The following is a 4,917-nucleotide window of genomic DNA, read 5'->3' on the forward strand; positions in this document are numbered from 1 at the left end:
GACTTTCTTTTCTCGAAGAGTGTAGAATTAAGCAGCTCCAAAAGCTCTAAAGTGATCTCTTATCGTAGCTATTCTTGCCTTGTGTATTAATTTACAAAATTTTCTACCTTGTGAACTACAAACAAAAATGTGTTTGATAAAATGTAACACTGACTTTGGGACAGTTTCTCTATAATACTTGAAAACTGGATGCATTTACATGGTCAAATAGCTTATCAGTCTGGTCCCTTACCAGCTTCTGTTTCCCTAATCACCCACCTAGCCTGTGTGTTAGTTTGCTCCCAGCCTGCCTTCTATGGACATACGACATGCACCCGTACTACAAGAGCTCTTCTCTTCCATGCAGCAGCACAACCCTTGCTTTGTGTAGATGCCTAGAACCAAAGATCACAAGAGAGAACAACTGTCTTGGGGACCCAGAGGAGCTGGAGGAGACCTGGGCTGAGCACTGCACAGCGTGGATGCAGTGGATACCCTTCAGAGGGAGTTAGCCCTTAGCAGAGTGGGCAAGTCATCTGAACTGCTGACTCTATGCTTATTCTGAGGTTTACTGTCACTTATAGTGTAGATGTGGCCACGCACTTGACTGTGGACACAAGGCCCTCTCTAGATGTAGCGTTTAGGGAATACATCCATATTCCTGGTTTACTCTGGATCTGGCTGGAGCCCCATGTGGATCCTGACTCAGTATTGCACACGGTGTGCCTGAATGAATAATATGTAAAGTACTATTGTTACATTTTCTTAGGGCTCATAAAACTGTTATCAAATATTTGCGTATGCACACAAAAACCCCAGAGGTCTAATACTGAGGAAAACACAGCGTCGCTTTCATTTATGAAGGTTGTGACAGTTTTAATATCCCTCAAATCCGAAGCAGTGAAAAAGGAAAGGGAGAGCCACTTCAGACCAGACTGTTTGCTGGCTCACTTGGCCTATCCGTGTTGAAATCTGTGCTAAATTACATCAGCAACAGACTTTCCCTTTATCATAAAACCAATTACGATTCTCCACAGAGAACAATAGAGTTAATTGCCTCTTCATTTTCAAAACCAAAATATTTAGAAACTAGGAAATGAATACTCAAGAAATCCATCAGTTTTACAGAGCACATGAGTGCATCATGCTTCTTTCAGGCAGGCCAGGAAGCATTGCGTACTTTTAGACTGTCCAACATTTCCCATTCTCCGATCCAGTTTTCCATTGCTTATCTCTAAACTTCCAACTGTTTGTTTTATAATTTCCTGTGCTGTGTGCCTATCTGAAGCTGATTGTTTTAATATGTTGTTTTTAAAACAAATAGTTCAGTGAAAACAGTTCAGTTGTCTGCTAGAGGCTAGCAAAACCCCCAAATATTTATCTATATTTTCGTCTCTAGATAGGAGGACAAGAAGGAGTCCTGGGTGGACTGGCAGGTGTGAGGGCGATGGGGGAAACTGGAAGCAGCGGGTAGTGAAGAAGGTGGAGGTGGGGCTGTTGGGATTCTCTGACCTGATCTGCAGAAGTGCTGAGTGTCAGGGGTTTTGTTGGAAGGTAAAGGGTGCTACCTTTTGGGTAAAGTGGCATCTTATGCAGAGTCCTTGGAAAAGTCAGTGGTGGCTGGTTTTGACCTTAACCTCTCTGTGCCCTTGGTCTACCACCTGTACAGGGTGGCTGATTTGAGAAGGTATTTAAATTCAGCTAATACTTGCAGAATACTTGGTACTCTAGTGGAAGTACCCTAGAAGAGTCTGTAAGACACTTAGTCCTCTGTTTTCAGAATTGAGTTTGAGTAGTGCAGGGCTCTGCTCCAAGTCCTGCTCATGCACCTTATTTTAAGAGCTGTTGAGTAAAGTTTGTGAATATTTCTGGGAGCAGAGGCTAGGACCAGGGTTTGATACAAAAAGAGGCCTCTTTTTTTTTTTTTTCTTTCCTCTGTTGGGTATCTCTCATCAAAAGGGTTACTCATGGTGTAGTGAGCCAGAAAGAGCAGTCCTGCTTCCCATTTCTCTCATTCCCCCATGCCTCTACTTCCTGTTGCATGGTTCTGAATCTTCCTTTATACCGACTATGATGCTTGTATACAAGATAGAAATTTTAGTTAGGTTTGTTTTCTGCCAGATTAGTAAGTGGAATTGCTCACACCGAGGTCAAATGGATGATACAACCTTTTCTGGACAGGGACTGTGGATCTGGGAGCAGAGGCTTAGCGGTTTGCAGGGTTGATAAATGGTTTCAGACCATCTTGTGTAACGACATTGTGTCTCAAATGGTAGAGCCCTCAGTCAGGTATCTAGAGACCGTTGCCTGCTGCCGCGTTTCTTCTGGGTTGGCTCTAGGTAGCATCTGTCTAATCCTGGCTCACCTGAATGACTGATGGGGTGGGTATTGCTGCGACTCTCAGAAATGTTCCCTACTTACTGTGCTCTAAAATATCGTCCTGAGGCTGTGCACCTTGCTTTTTTTTGTATCAAAGTATCTATGTTGCATGCTGAAACAGATGGCTCTGAGTGGAATTAAGACTGTTTCATAATCATATAAAGTTAAGGTTGACCTGGTAACTTTGTAATTCAGCCCCTTCAAAATGCTGCTTCATAATTCTGTGTACTTCTTCCTTTTGCAAGTTTAATTATATGCTTATGAAGGATCTTGTGTGGGGCAATTAATGTAAAAAGTGACTTCTATAACATCATAGAGACTAACTGTTAACATTAAATACTTAAGACTTAACATGAAATAAATCCATTTTCCCAAAATGCATCCAAAATATAATGCAAAACTTTTTCTGCAAAATCAGCTTTTGTCTTACATATATTACAAATTGTTTTGGTCAGATATTGGTAATATTTGTCAATTAAGCTATACACACAATCTGCATTCTTTTCAAATATCAATTATGCATTACTTCTAAACCCAAATAGTAAAAAAAGGCATTTTTTTCTATTTGCTAATAGTTATTGAAATAAATGAAAATAGTAAGTGAATCTTAAAGTATCTTAGAATCGAAGATGACAGAGGAAAAAAATTAAATCAGATGAAATGAAAGAATTAAAAGGACTCATACCAAGCACTTAGGGACATGTTCATGGGATGTGGGCACCTTTTGTAGTCAGGGCAGATACAGCTTCTGCTTGTGTGAAGTTGATTTATCTTGAAGTAGACACCTAAAGGTAGGTAAAACAGACTGGTGATACACATTGAGTTTTTCAGCCTCATTGACCCTAAAACCAAGAAAAAGTCACACTGTTGCTGGAGAAGTTTAATCTGGTTTGGAAAACAGTTGAAGCTGGTGCCCTTGTCAGCTCTGCAGAGTGCATTGAATTGTTGCAGCCAGGCTTTGGGGTACAGCTAAGTCCTGTGATAATGAAATCATCCAAATCTTTTAGGAGTGAGCCTCTAACTTTAGGCACAGGTGAGATTCTATGTTCTTATGGCTAACAAAGGCAATCTGGCACCTCTAGGTTTGACTTCGCTCACCTTCACGCTTTAAACTGGGTCGCTTGTAGCAAAGAGGAATATCTAAATTTGACTGCAGTTTGTTCAGTTGATCTGTAGGCTGTTGATACCACATTTTTCTGCTGTGGATTTGTCCAGTTGACTGTGAAACTGTTGATGGAAGATTCTCTTAGTGTCACTTTCTCACAGTACTATATATTTATGTTTTTATTTGTGCCTACCTTATCTGTTTTGAGGACAGGAAGTACCATGCTGGGAACCTACTATAGTGCAGAAAATTAGAATTCAAACACAACAAGCCTTGCTTCCAGATTATTTGTATTTTTCCCGGTTATCGGTGCAAAAAACCCCAAACTTCCAGGATCTTTTGTGACTGGTTAATTTGCAAATGAAAAGTATGTGGCTGGTGTTTGGTTGTGTTTGTTTGGTTTTTTTAAGTAGCAGATAGTACTAGATTAGTCTATCTCTCAGCCGTACCTCTTTTTAAAGCCAACTGTAGCTGGTCTGGATGCAGCTGTATATAGGAGAGGTTCTTTGGACTACATTTCCTCTGCAGTCTGTAAGAGGAGCGGCGGTCTTTAACCGGGGGTGAGAGTTCAATTGAAAATTAAGTAAGCACACTTGCCACAGATGATTTAAAATAAATCACCTTCTGACTTGCTGCTATATGAGGTGTGCAGGACTCCCAGTACAGTGGAACCTTGTGGGCTCTCTAGGCATTGCCTTAATGCTTAGAAAAAATTGTCAAAGTAAGAAAAACAAATTTTATTCCAAAACTGTTATATATGGATCTGTGTATCCTTCACTTAGTGGCAATTCCAGTTCAAACATTCCTATTTGCTGTTTTCTTTTTTTGGGCTCCTTTTCTTATTCCCATCGTCATCCTACCACTCTTAAAGCTTCATATTAATTTGCAGGGCACATGGCAAAGTGGGCTGATGATGTTGCAGTAACTTTGTGATTCTTCAGACTTGTAGCCGTGAATATGCATTGGGACTTCAGAGCGTTTTTGGTTCCCAGGCTGCACAGTTCAGACATAGCTGCAATGACCTAAAGGGACCCAAACTATGCTACTTTATCCTTCAAATTTTCTTTCATAAAGAACTGGATTCCACAGCCCAGGTTATGGGACCATGGCCTGACGACTGAGAAGCAACAGGAGAGAAAATAAACTTTGGGGGGTTTGATACACGTTTATGAAGACATGAAAATTCCTCTTGTGAATGTCAACTGGGGGTCGGTCTCCTTTAGTAAGTAGCCTATTTAATTGCACAAGAACATCCTTTTGGATAGGTTGTTTCTGCATCTATCTGTTGTCCAGTCACGTTAAGTGATGCTGTATTTGAATTAGCTTTGGGCCTTCTACAGGAAGCCAGGAAAAGGACATCAGAGGCATATGCCAATAAAAGATTTCTGTTCAGGAGGCTCACAGAGACCTTTTCATTTCAAATGCACTATCTTGTTAAAAGCAAGCCCTACCAG

Source organism: Cariama cristata, unplaced genomic scaffold (assembly GCF_000690535.1).
Source record: "Cariama cristata isolate BGI_N322 unplaced genomic scaffold, ASM69053v1 scaffold42206, whole genome shotgun sequence".
NCBI classification, from domain to species: domain Eukaryota; kingdom Metazoa; phylum Chordata; class Aves; order Cariamiformes; family Cariamidae; genus Cariama; species Cariama cristata.